Source organism: Protopterus annectens, chromosome 1.part0 (assembly GCF_019279795.1).
Source record: "Protopterus annectens isolate FY-2018-M chromosome 1.part0, PAN1.0, whole genome shotgun sequence".
In the NCBI taxonomy this organism is placed as follows: Eukaryota; Metazoa; Chordata; order Ceratodontiformes; family Protopteridae; genus Protopterus; species Protopterus annectens.
The window spans coordinates 891,135,315-891,150,245 of record NC_056725.1 but is presented as its reverse complement, the minus strand read 5'-3'; positions in this window follow the sequence as shown (position 1 = coordinate 891,150,245).

Genomic DNA, 14,931 nt, shown 5'->3' with positions numbered 1-14,931 from the left:
TCCACCTGAGCCATCAACTCAAGCAAACGGGACCTTGTTTTAACATTTCATCTGAAAGTTGGATGTTTTATGTGTCACTGTCTTGATTTCTGTTTCATTTTATTTCTTTTTAATACAGATTTGCAAATGTAATTGAGTTGAGAATATGAGTTTCTGCTGCTTAATGTTTTATTAATTTACTATTCAATACATCATCATACAGCACAGGTCTTGATCCAAAACTATGGCTACATCACCACTGGAAGTAGGTAAAGAAACTGCAGTAATCAACTACACACAACCAAGCCTTTTGTCACCTTTCCTCAACAAAGACAACTGGAAAAATTAGAAGCTGTGGAGTAAATATCACGTAGTCAAGTAAACAGGAAACCAGCTAAGTCTTTTATGCAAGATTTAAGAGAGGTGTGGAAAGCCCTAAACTGTGAATAACATGCTTTTCAACAAAAAGGAAAGAGAAAAAAAGCTTTTACTTCCTTTCTGCTCGAATATTTTAAGCTGCACTTAGAATCACCTGTTTGGTGATAATTTTTTAAATGTTACTGTTTTTTCCATGTTTTAGCCAAAAAAAGTTATCTATTTGCATTTTTAGTTTGCTCTGAGTCTTTAATCTAATAGTAGTTTCATTTGCAGTTATGGGAAGATTGTGTATATCCATTGCACTGCATGTCTATTTCCATAAGTAGAATTACCCTAAAAAATAGCTGTTTATAGTTTGAATCCTGTCTGGGGCCTTAGTCTTACAGGTGCATTTCACATTTGTGACAGAGCTGTGAACTACTGCCAGATGTGAGCCTTATTTAGTCATTCATTACTGTATTTTTCCATAAACAGTCTGGTGCCATAGATGGTGGTACAATTAAGTACTGAGGGAGTTTAAATTCTGCTCCAAAATGGGTACTTCAGTGTTTTTACAGTTGCTTAAATTCCAGTTTTGCTGCCAGAGTTGTACACTCTGCTTATTATTTACCTGCTTAAAGTTGCATTTCAGTGCTTTCTGTTCCCTTGCTGTTTGTGTTTGTTTCACCTCAACTGAGACATTAAGCTAAAGTTTCTGGAATTCTTACTTACTTCGGGTCATTAACCTGTACTTCTTGCTGCTTGAATTTTTTCTCAACCCTCCCATCCTTTTCCCATTGTAGTGTTAAAGACTGTGTCTCTGGCCTCTGCCATTTATGGTAATATGATTTTCAAAGTTCCTGCCTCCCCAATTCATTGCTATTATCTGTTGTGCAAGCTATTCAAGTACTTGTCCCACCCATTCTTTTCCATAGATCCATAATACTGAGTGCCCACCCAGCAAGCCAGTAATGCTCTTGAGTAATTCTCCTTTATTACATATTGTCTCCTGCTCATTTTCTCAGAGGTCCCATCTGCCTGGTACCCATTCCACACTCTAAGAAAGTCCTAAATTAATCCTTGTCCATCCTTTGGCAGATGAGAGATTTATTTTATTATATTCTTTGCTTGTTGATTTTGCATTTTAAATCATTTTAATGTTCCCTAATACTTGAAATTGCCTTGTCCAGGTAGTTTGTTAAAGTTGTTTTTTGTTAGAATTACACTCTCAAGGAATCTTGTTTTGTGTGTGTCTATGTTTTTACATTAAGAAGACTGGAATATTCCATCTAGTGGCAGTAGGTGTTGGTCTTCTCTATCTGATTTAGGAATCATATGGAAACAGTAACCCAGGGACTTTGTTACTTATTGTTGAATTGCACTTGAGAGTCCTTATTGCAGTGCTTTTAAAATAGGGTGTCTAGATGTCTAGTGTGACAAAGGGAAATACTGCCAGTCTGGTTAGCTGGAATTTTGTAAATAATTATATGTCATTTGTAAATATTAATATGATTTAGATAGAAGTGTGACAGGAGGAGATACTGTCAGCACAGCTACCTGGAATTTTGTAAATAATCATATGTCATTTGTAAATATCAACGTGATTCATATGCTTTTCTTACAAATGTATTAGAACTGTATGTTATGTGTATATTAAACTGCTGGTACAGAAGTGCGTGTTGAACAGGGTTTTTACAGTACTGACCCTAGATGTGTGGCCACAGCATACCCTGCTGGATTAGAAGAAAAATATATATAAACTATAGTACATGTCTAAATGTATATGTTTTAACAGTAGGAACTAGGACACAGAGGGTTAACTTGCAAAACTTTAAGAAAATAGTTGAAATTAAATTGGATTATGATTGTGCTATAAAAGTTAGTTTCAATGCAGCAAGGAAACAGGGTGTCTAGAACTAGGGTGCCTTCTGCATTATTTTGTAAATGTTTTATTGTTTTATGTCTTCCAGAAGTTGCAAAGATATGAGAGATATGTGTTTTTCCCAGGGAGATGCTAAAATGCTGGCACTTTCTAGCAATGGTGGTTTTCACCGGGGATAGTCAGATGACAAAAGTGATGTCATCCTGCAAGTGTCCCAGCAGCAATATTTGAGATATTAAATTTAAGAACTCTCAGAGAGAGAGGGCATTTTGTATTCCAGCTTTGCCCTAACAAGAACATCCACTCACCACCTTTACACTTGTCTTGCTGCAAGTAAGTCTAGAGTACAGTAATTTCTTTTAGATTCAGTAAGAAATATAGTAAACATTAGTGTAGATGTTTCTGTATTTATTTGAGACTGTCCTGCAATGTTGTTTTAAATATTTCCAGTGATTTTGAACTCTGATGTAACTGATTGCTTACCGAGTATTGTCTTGTTCTTTTATTATTATTAAATATATTTAAGCCTATCTTTGTGGCTGATATTTGTGAGACATATTTAAGCTGTTAGAGTAATATCTATTTGGTGACACTATACTGGCCAGTCCTAATAGCCTGGCCCTTGGTCAAACTACCATTTGGATTAATAGTAACATTACACCCTTTGCTAAGAGCCTTAAAGCAGCTGATAAGTAGTGATTGGTGGCAGAGGAATCTACTTTATAGTCTGGGCAGAAGGGGGTATAGCTAGTAAACCTGTGCCCACCTTTCCAGGTGTGTGTGTATGCTTGTATATAAATCAAATCTGAAAGTGTGTGTATGTCAGCTATGTAGGCAGGGACACAAAGCACTGGTTGGACAGAGAGGGTACTGGAGATCTTGATTTGGCCACTCAGTTGAGATCTCAATCCTATAGCTGTGCCAGTGGGGAGCCTTATTGGGGATCTGGAGAAAGAGGGAGAAACCAGCTCCAGACTGACTGTAGCCTCTGTGTGCCCTTAAAGGAAATTGCACTTTACAGTGTGTGTGTGTACTTGTCATCTTCCCAGTGTGTACATCACCCACTGTTGCCAGTGGTGAGGATTGAGGCTCCTTGATTACTGGGCCAGTGCAGGGGCATCACATCTACAATCATCTATCGTGTAGGAAAATGTGTTTACCTGGTCTCTCTGAATTGGGAAGCACATGAAGAGAGCTCAAAATCTAATTGTTTATTGGCCAGAAAGTACAGATGTGAGTCTTCAGTTTTTTTTTGTTTCCTATAAATTAGGCACATTTGCATGACACTGATCACCATGCAGTAGTGGGTGTCAGTGCCCTGTGGAGACACAAATGCATAGTCAATAAAATTTACCTATAAAATTGTATTAGGATTGTAACCTGTAACACAGTGAAGCATTGTATGGAGTTAAGCTTAGAATCCTAGTTTGCACATCAAACACCACTAATACCATATCCTAGTACTATCAAACATGTAGTAAAATAAAACTCACTGTATACACATGGCACGTAACTCTTTATTTAGGAAAAAAATGTGAGCGCTTTGGCAGAGTCCTCTCTGCTTCATCAGACAAATTATAGCAGTTAAAGCTTCATTTAAATAATGATGCATCATGATGTCAACCAATCAATTCCATGTTAAAATCAATACACCAAATAATAATACTTAAGGTATAAAAATATGCATATATATATATATATATATATATATATATATATATATATATATAAAACACATATAAAAACCACATAGAGGCTGTATAGAATGTGGGGTACATTTCTAAAATGTTCTAGCTACAATGTTAAAAGCTATATAAAAAAGCATAAAAAATACTAGATAACTAGAGCATCAGTGCTTTAAGGGCCTGTTTCTATGAAATGGTTTGAAAGAACCCTTGGAGTTTAGGCCAGGTGGTCTGTCTGCTTGGAACTTAATAATCCATTCTTGTTCCAAAGCTTCAGTATTGTTAGTAATATTTCCACCTCTTTTATTTCTATGGACAATATGGAGAACCAGGAACTTAAAAGTGTGTGTGTTCCCTTCTTGCATCACATGCATTGCTAATGCATTGCTTTCTTTTTGGTTTCTGATATCTCTCATATGTTCTAAAATTCTGTCCTTCAATAATCGATTTGTTTTACCTATATAATAAGCAGGGCACTTCATGCATAAACTAAAGCATACTATATGTGCAGTGTGACAGTCAGCATAGAAGTGTGTATCAATGGAGAAACCTCTGATGGGGTGTTTATACTGTCCCCCACCAAAAATGAATGGGCATGCTGTGCATCTCTTGGAGGCAAATGTGCCCATCCTATCAGACTTTACATACTTTGGCTCATCTATTTTTTTGTAGCATAATTGTCTTTTAAGGGACTTATTATTTTTAAAGGAGAAGGATGGTGTTTCTCCTATTATTTCATCAAGTTCTTTTACACTCGATAGGATATCCCAGTTGTTTATGACTATGTCATAAACTATATTAATGTTACTTACAAAAGTCAGTGGTACTCGCAGCATATTATTCTCTACATTTCTTGCTGTGGTGGGTGTCATTGCCCTGTGAAGACACAAATGCATAGTAAATAAAATTTACCTATAAAATTGTATTAGGATTGTAACCTGTAACACAGTGAAGCATTGTATGAAGTTAAGCTTAGAAACCTAGTTTGCACATCAAACACCACTAATACCATATCCTAGTACTATCAAACATGTGCCTAAACCCCAGACACCACCCAGAAGATTTCTGTAAAACCCAGTCCTTAAACCATAACAGACAACCCTACAATTTCCAAATGTCTCTGTGGTCAGCTTGGTAAATATGGGCATCCAGAAACAATGTAACCGTTGTTTTATTTTCTCAGACAACCATTTAATAATTAAAGAAACTAACACAGTATGCAAGGTATGTACTTACATAACTTACATAAAGGCAAAAATGTTTACAAACAAGATTGTCAAAAATACACACATTACATTTTCCACACATAATAGTCACCACACACATAGATAATCGTATGCTGAAGCACTTAAAAAAAACCTTCCCAAACCTCAAAGACCTCCTAAGCCTGCAAACAGCAACACCTATCCTCAGCAGTTTATAAAACACACACCAAAAACAACAACAAACACCACACATAAGGCTGCACCTAATGGTCCCCCAGATTGCCTTTAAGGCAAGCAAACAATTTACCTAAGTCACTTGTCATATGGGATTCCATTGTATGACACACAGATTCCCAAAGCACCAAGCTGGACTAGGAGAATATAAAGGTCAGCTGCTTATCTGGTGCCTGGATCCACAGTATCACACTCACACTCATGTCACTACATGACAGGTAAAAATATGACTCCATCATAGTCCATGTGGGTGTAGATGACCTGAGATGTACCTCACTGAACTATATGTAAAGAGGCATTATGGATCTCTCAGAATATGTGTCACAGATGTATGAGCCATGCATTGAGCAGCATTCTACTTTACCAAGGATGATACCACAGTATTAACAAAAAAATTGATTTTAACAACTGGTTTACTTTCTGGTGTCATCCCTGACAGATTCAATATCTGTCAGTCTGGAAGGCCATGGTTAACAGTCCACATTTATTTGTTAAGGATGGTCATCACCTGACTTCATCCCCTTGTGCATTTGGATATTGGCTAAATGTTTCCACATTATTCGAGACTTTTTAGGCAATGGGAAAATGACAAACCTTCCAACAAAGCAAAAAAAAAAAAAAAAAAAACTGAAAAGCAACTATTGGGTGCCTTGGTTTAAAAAGGCAGAAATTACTCCAGTAGTGTATGGCTACAGTGTCTTCCACACATTTAGATCAACAGCAGCACAGACTGAGTCTAAAGATGGAGGTGCCTTGATATAGATTATCAACAAATAAACCTCCAGGTTAAACAGGATGATACCTTGGAGTTCATCTATGAGCAAGTTACCATAGATAAAGTTTCTTAACATTTCCTACCTAACTACTGATCACTATCTGTGCTCCAAAAATCTCATAACTTGTATCTGGACCTACTGGAGGCACTCAGCATCCAACCAAATACCATATTTATGGGGGACTTTAACTAACCCTATATAGAGTGGAAACATACACTGCCTCAAACTCACAGGCACAAAGTTTCCTGGGCTTTATTAAAACAAATACTCTGAACCAGAACTTGACATTGAGGAACTATTCTAAAGCAAACTACATCCTACTGAGCATCTGTTTGTCAAAATTCACAGCTCCCTCAAACCTCAAAATCACAGCAACCTATGCAGAATCATTCACAGAAACCATGTAAAATTATGTGAATGGCTGCATAAGGGCTGTTGTACCTACCAGAAGTAAGCCCATAACAAAAATAATTCACACTGCTGGAATCCCAGTTGTAACAGGATATATAACAAAAGGAAAAAAAGTCATGGCCAAATTCAGAAAGAGCTACTCTCAAGAAGACAAATGCTCACTGATTAAACTAAACAAGAAACTAAGAGGATTAATTAATTCCAAATAGCCCAGCTATGAGGTTAGGTTAGCCTCTCAGGCTAAGGACAAGAAGAAGGCCTTCTTTAGCTATGTCCAAAACCTTAAAGGTAACACACAGCTGTGAGATGAATTGGTGGTAAATGGCACTACCTTTGTGGAGCCAGGGTTGCCAGATTTCCAACTGGCCAGGTAGGGACAAAGTAAAGACTAAAAAAAAAAAAAAAAAAAAAGGTCTTTCACTGTAAGTGAATACTACAAAAAAAAAAGGTATCCCACGTCTTTAATGCGGAACATCAGAGTTCCACATTAAACAGAAGTAGCTCTGTGTTTATTTTTTATTTGATTGGCCCGGGCCAATCAATAATAAATAAACACAGAGCTACTTCTGTTTAATGCGAAACATCGCAGTTGAAGTAGCTCTGTTTTGCGATTTTTTTGATTGGCCCATATACCGGTATACGGGCCAATCAAAAATCGAACGGAGCTACTTCTGTTTAATGCGGAACTGCGATGTTCCGCATTAAACAGAAGTAGCTCTGTTTTGCGATGTTTTGATTGGCCCGTATACTGGTATACGGGCCAATCAAAAATCGCTGGACACAGAGCTACTTCTGTTTAATGCGGAACTGCGATGTTCCGCATTAAACAGAAGTAGCTCTGTTTTGCGATGTTTTGATTGGCCCGTATACCGGCATACGGGCCAATCAAAAATTGCTAAACACGGAGCTTCATTTAATGTGGAACTTCCGCATTAAACACAAGAAGCTCCGTGTTTAGCAATTTTTGATTGGCCTGTATGCCGGTATATGGGCCAATCAAAAAAATAAGCGGAGGCTGCCCGGGATTTAAACCGGCAGGGCGGGACTCGGGATCAGGCTGCTGATCTCGGGACAGTCCCGCCCAAATAGGGACGTCTGGCAACCCTGTGTGGAGCAGACAGACATAAATCTGCTGTGTGACAAATTCAGATCAAACTTCACTCCCCACTCCCCACTCCCCCTCTAGTTCCTGTGAAATCCCTTCTATCATATCCTCCCAACTGTCATCAGGGAGCAGGTCTTAGCAGTGCTTGCCAAGGTCAAAAGACTGTCTCACTGGAACCTTACGATATTCCAAGTTGCTTTCTAAATAGCTTAAAACGGTCATTTTCAGGACCACTTGAGGCACCCTTGAAATACAGCCTCAAAACTGGTTATGTAGCAAGTGATGGAGGATGCAATGGTCATCCTTCTTCACAAGGGTGGTCCATCAACTGATCCTGGAAACTACAGACCTATCTGTCTGCCAAGTCTAATATGCAACGCCATGTAATAAAGTTTCATGGAAATGATCAAGAAGCACACTGGCAACCTACAGGCACTTGGACCATTCCAGTTTAGCTTTGTCAAAGGAAGGTCTTGCCTAATTAACCTGGTAGACTTCTTTGAGAGGATTACTCAAGCAATGAATGTGGGGATGTCAGTGCATAGTGCATACCCTGACCTCGAGCAGATAGCCTAGTACTTACCTGGCTAAGGCATTTGATATGATCTCCTACTTAGGTATTTTTGAAAAAACTCACTGAGATAGGCATAAATCCCTACATAATGCACTGGATTGTCAGCTGGCTCACAGACAAGACTCAAGAAGTTAGAATTGGTGAGATCACCTCCACCAATAGACCAGCTACCAGTGGAGTACCTCAGGGATCCATGCTATGCTAACTCCTGTGTGGCCTCTACTTCCTTGGAAATCAAAGTTAATTTCAAGAGCCTCTGGCTCACCAAGTTTGTAGATGACTGTAAATTGTGAGTTGTCATCGATTCACCTTACTTCACTAACTTCCTGCAAGAGGATCTAACAAAGACAAATGACTGGTGCAGAGGCAACCATTTAAAACTCAACTCCAAGAAGTGCATTACAATACCCTTTGGGAAAATGTCTACATAAGCCACTGATAAAGTACCCCTATGAGCTGACCTGGTAGTTAAAAGATCTGGGAATATATGTAGAGAGTAAACTGGCCTTTGACCAACATGTAGCCAGGATAGTGCGAAAGTCATTCTATGCTGCCCAACTTATAAGTAATATCCAGGTCCAAGGAAGTAATAGTACCACTTTACTTGGCTCTTATCAGATCCATCATTGAGTACAATGCTCCCTTTAGCTTGTACCTGGCCACACATTTACAGCAGTTTAGATGCCCACAGAGATTCCTCATCAGGAGAATCCAGGGTGTTAACACACTGTCCTACACAGATCACCTTAAAGCTCTATCTCTCTACTTGGTTTCTTACAGGTTACAGAGTGCAATCTATGCCTGGCATATATGTCAGCCATAGATCCAGCCCTGATGGAACTTTTGCACATCTGCAAAATGAACAGCACTAGAAACACTAGATCCAAAGATTTAAACTTTGCCTGCAACATAAACAAAACATGCTAGTAAGACCAATATCTGTCTCAAAGCATTCCCACACTACAGAATAGCCTCCACATCCATGTGAATCAGAGTTAATCCATGACCCCATTCAAATGTAACCTTGAACATTGCAGGAGGAATTGTAAATTCATCCAGGTCTGGCCCCAATGTCTCCAATATACAGAGGCAGACAGTAAGTAAAATATTACATAACTAACAAACTCCCACCCCCCACAAAGCTCTTAATCACCTCTAAACTGACACAGCCCTCTTAATAGACACCCAATGTACATGGGGAAACAATTGGGTTGGGTTGCTGGGCTAGGACTTATAAAGGCCCTGGTGGTTGTTAGCCTAGTATATACCTTTGAATCTATAAGTGGTGCAGACAGTGTCAATTAAGAAGCAACTACCTGGAGAAAGCAACTAATGAATAAAGCATCACCCAATTCAATGTCATAATCTATCCTGTTTTCTAACATATATGCCAAAATATTATACTGGTAATGGGCAGACACTCAACCAACCCCTCTGTGGAGGCAGACACTTATTTGATGGGTAAAGATGGAAATAAGTCTCTAAAAACTGTTGTAGCTTATAGGGTGGTTGTGTAGCTCATCAGTGAAGGAAAATTCGGCAATAAGTGTTTTGGCCTGAAGAGTACATTGTATATGTGTTGAGAGTACTGACAGCTGGAATTTATTTGAAGTACAATTGTGTATAGTTAGACTTGGGGAAAACGTCAAAAACATGTATGAATTGAGTGCTGAGCCTTGCAGGGTGGAGGATCTGGGACTCATGATCATTCCTAGGCTATCTCATGAAATGCAATGCCATGTGAAAAGATACTAGCAATGGCCAACAGAATGATGGGATATGTAGTCAGAGAATTAATCTTAAAGATGTTAAGATCATGTTCTTCTTACAGGAGATATTGGTGACGCTATATTTGGAAGTAGTAACAAGAACTGATGACTATATAATGATATGTGAATGAGGGATAAAATTTGAATTGTTTCAGTACTGTATGATGTGGGAGGTCTGATCTGGAAGATGAGGAAAGACTTTAGATAAGAGAAACATATGGTACATCTTGAAGGAGGCAGTTTAATTGAAGCATTCTTTCTTTAATAGAATGGTGTAGCCTTAATACTTTGCTACAACTGGTAAATTATTATGTTATTGGATGCATTTGAATGGAAGGGCTATGGTTGTGGAGAGACAGTTGTAATATGTGGGAAAACCTGATAGCTTATATATGATTTTCTACCACCAAATGAGGTAGATTTGCGATTCAGGAAACCTGAACCTGTCCGAGTAAGAGCAGTATTATTTTCAGAAATGTACTCAGTTGACAACTGAGTACCATTCTGCAAATAGCAAAACGGAGCTGTGACAGCTCCAAATAAAGGTTGCATCCAGTGCAGGAAGCATGCCAATGGCCAAATATACGGCCATTGGAAATGTTTCCTGATGCAATATGAAAATAAAAATATTTTTTTTTCACCGATTTCCGATGGTTAAGCGTAGCGCAGCGCCGTGCAAATGGGATGCACTCTAAAACCCAGAATACTAAAAATTAAAACCCACAAATGTTGATTTTATTGAAACTGTTAATGTACAATGCAAGAGAATGGCAGGCTGAAGACAACATGGCCACCAAGTAGAGGTTGCTAAGGGGGGAAGTTCAGTCTAAGAGATGTAACCAAGCATCAGTAGGCAATCCTATGTAAATGAGTGTTAGGATAGTGAATCGCAAGTTTACATAGCAAATGAGCACAGTCAGTGCAGTGTAGGAGTAGGATATGGGGAGTAACAGAGTAGAAGATAGGTGACATCACGAGGGGGTATGTATGAAAGAAGTGAAGCTTATTGGAGCAGAGTGGCATGTGTCAGCTGTCATTTATACATCATGGAAAGAGGTGTGTCAACAGGTAGGCTAGGGAAAGCCAAGAAATGGAAGGTGTATGCCGTGGATAACACCAAAGTTTCTTGTTGAACGGGTATGCGCGCGTGTGTGCGTGTGTGTGTAAACCCGAGTAAGACAGAGTGCGCATGTATAAGCGTGAGTGTGCGCGTTTAAGCTGGAGTAAGCATGTATAAGGCTGTTTAAAGAGTTGTAAGCGTGTTTGCACTGGTGTCCATGCGTTTTAACCTGAATAAGCAAGTTTTAGTCCATGTAAGCATGTGTGCACACGTGTTAGCTGCTGTGCGCGTGTTTGTGCTTGTGTGCGCTGCTCTCCCCCTGCTGAAGAAACAGAAAGGAAAAAGGAAACACAACAAATAGTAGGAATCTACCAGGGAGTACTAGCAGAGCTAGCAGGTGAAAACAATCAGAATCAGGCAATTACACAGGCAGTAAACTAGCCCAGCCCAGCCTAGCACTTAAAACTCTGCAAACAACAGTCCAGTATGTTTCTCACAACAGACACTGCAATAAGCTAAAAGAAGTGAAAACTGAAAAAGCTTTACTAAGACAAAGAAATGTTAGGGGCTGCCATCGCTGTTATAAGGTGACATATGCAACATGCTGAGGGTGGTGACAATGGAAATGCTGCTGGACAAGCCACAGTGAGGAGACAGAGAAGAGTGTACAGGCCCAGGGTAACCTACCAGGGGCTACATGAGCTGGAGATAGTGGAGCGCTGTAAAGTAGACAGAGACCTCCTGCAGCAAATTGTTGAGCTGTGCAGGCCACACCTCACACACAGAACCAACAGAGGGGAGCCCATCCCAGTGGAAACCAAGGTATGTGTTGGCCTAAGAATATTAGCAACAGGTACCTTCCAGAGACCAACTGGTGATATGATGGGGATATCACAGGCATCAGCATCCAGGGTACTACACCAGTTCCTGGATGCCATGTCAGCACATGTTGGTGATCATGTATATTTCCCCAATTCCCATGAGGTATTGGCCAGCAATATGCGTCTCTTCCAGCAAATAGCGGAATACCCTGAGGTAGTGAGTGCAATAGACTGCATGCACATAGGCATCAAAGCACCAGCCGGTGAGCAGGGTAGGGTCTACTTCAACCACAATGGCTTCCCCTCCATCAACTGCAAGGTTGTGTGTGATGCCCAGGGCATAATACTGAATGTGTGTGCAGGCTGCCCTGGAAGCTACCATGATTCCCATATCTGGCATCTCACGCAGCTATACCAGACATTTGCCAATGGGGACATCCCACATGGTCACCTAGTGGGGGATGCTGGCTATGCACTGGAGCCATGGCTGATGACACCCATCAGAAACGCACACACACCTGAACAGGAACACCATAATGAGGCACACGCACAAACACGTAATGTAATAGAGCGTGTGTTTGGGCTGCTCAAGTCACGGTTCCGGTGTCTGGACACATCTGGGTGAGCCTTGCAGTACTCACCAACTACATGTACCCAAATTGTCATGGTATTTGTTATGCTACATAATATGATCCTGCGAAAACAGCTGCAGCAGGACCAGCATAGGCCTGGGCCAAACAGCCCCACACCATTGCCAAGGCCATCACAGGCAGAGTGTGACTCGGAGGAGGAACAACCTGAGCCTGCCCCAGTAGGCAGAAGGAGGCATGCCCAGTATGCTTTGGCCTTGGCAAAGAGGCAACGCATAGCACATACACTGGCTCAGTAGGAAATCTAGAAATGATACCTCTCTCCGACTCACATATATAGTAAAAGGGATGCCTAAGTTGACACTACCTGCTTTCAAACATGTACAGGGAGTGTAGTATGTACATCTGACATAGGCAGCCCTGCAGCACCACCTGAGGCATGATTGCCATGTGTTAAGCAATATAAAGCAGTGCTAAACAGCATTTACCACCATGTAGTATATGCAAACAAAATCGCACACACCAACTAGCACAACTGTGCTCAGTGTTCAGTAATATTGGGCAACGTCCAGCAATGTTGGTGAATATTGAGCAATGTCGGACAAGTCTGGTCTAAGTAGGGCATAGCTGAACAAAAGCCAACATGCTAATATTTGCTTAACGGGCCCTTAAGCAGTCTGGTCTGCTCAGTATGAAAATATAAAGCAGTGATGGGCCTTGAACCCAGGATACTGTGCACTATAGCCAAAGTACTGAACCACTTAAACCATGACAGTATTGCAGTGGTCAGCCTGTATGAAGAAATGTTGATAAGTCTATGCAAAGTATTTCATGGAAACCCTGCAGGCACAGCATAATCCTTGTCGAGTTATGACACAAAGGTGAGTCCTGCAGTGAGAACAGAACCTGACTTCCATCACACACAGTATAAATGTTAATATCGGTCATGTTCGCACACATCAACCAATGTAGTGGACCTCAGATAGCAACATACTGAAAGCTCACACTAGGCATGCTCACACACTTGAATAAATGAGACAAATGTCAGGCAACAAAACACAGAATGGCAGAACTGGGCATGTTCACACACTTAGGCCATGTCTGAGTACAGTAGTGGGCCACACATATCTGGCAGTTGCATGTGTTAACCCAGGAACCTGTTACTATACAGCAATCCACCCTGTGCACACAGTCATATGACAACAGACGCATCTATAATATAGTGGAACCCTGTCATAATCAAATATGTTCTGCAGATACCGAAATTGTTAATAGAAACTGGTAAAGCAAAGATGATAAAGACCTGCAAACAGTATCAGCAATAAATATTGTGTATCTTGAACATTAGCATAGGTTCAGAGGTCGATACTAGGCTATCTGCCCTAGGGCATGTACAAGCCTAGCCAGAGTGTGTTTGGCATTCACAACCCTGTCAGATTACTACACTGTGTGTGTAAATAGTAGGTTACAAAAGATAGCCCATGTACGTTTAGGGTAGTGTGCCTCTGTCTAGCAGGGACCCAGAAGATATCCCAGGGGTAAACAGACGATTACCCATACAGTCGTCAAGATGTCTCCAGTAGGTGGTCAGTGGGTGGTTCTGCCTATGTGAAACTGGGATTACATTCTGGAGTGAGTGGAGCCTCTGGGATAAGAATCTGTCCCACCACAACGTCCTATTAACATCTGTGCTGAGGTATACATCCCTGGAGTGTGTAGCTCTCCAAGGAAGTCAGATATCCTGAGGTGGAGCATGTCCAATAATTCTGGGTTGGGTATATCTGTAAACAACAGGCACACATCATATCCGAGTAGGTGGTAAGCGACTGAGTAGAGCTGGAGTTACTGCATCTGAACTGTGCAGGGCATCTGTGTGAGTCCCTAGAACTGCTTGGTGAGGAAATTCCGTGGCCAGTACAGTTGCTGCAGGTGATGGGTAAGGTACACCCCAAATGTGGCATTGTAACCAAGCATGGATGTGATGAGTATAGGGGCACAATAACCTCACGTGATCTAGATGTGAAACCATATGGGATAAGGTGCCCACATAGAAGGTGTGTCCAACCACATTGGCAATGTGAATGTCAAAGGTGACAGTACGAACAAGTCATGTCCTCAAACCCCTGACAACTCCTACCGTATGTAATGGAGTACTACCTATGTGGTAATGTGTGGGCGTGTTGTTATTCCCAAAGGGGATGACTATGCAACTAATGGCATTTAGCTGTAGGCCATGGCTCAGGCACCAGTCATCCATCTCTGTGAGACCCTGTTTGAGTATGCATGTGGCAGTTGGAGAGTTGGTCATGGCACCCAGTTTGCAGTCAAATGCAAACATGTTCAGCCATATTTCCCCTGTGGTAGCCTGTACGTCAGACAAATATATACTGAACAAGAGAGGTCCCAGGACCAAGCCGTGTGGGATGCCATGTGTAACTGGTGTATAGTCAGACATGGCACCTGCAATTCTGACCATGTGGGTG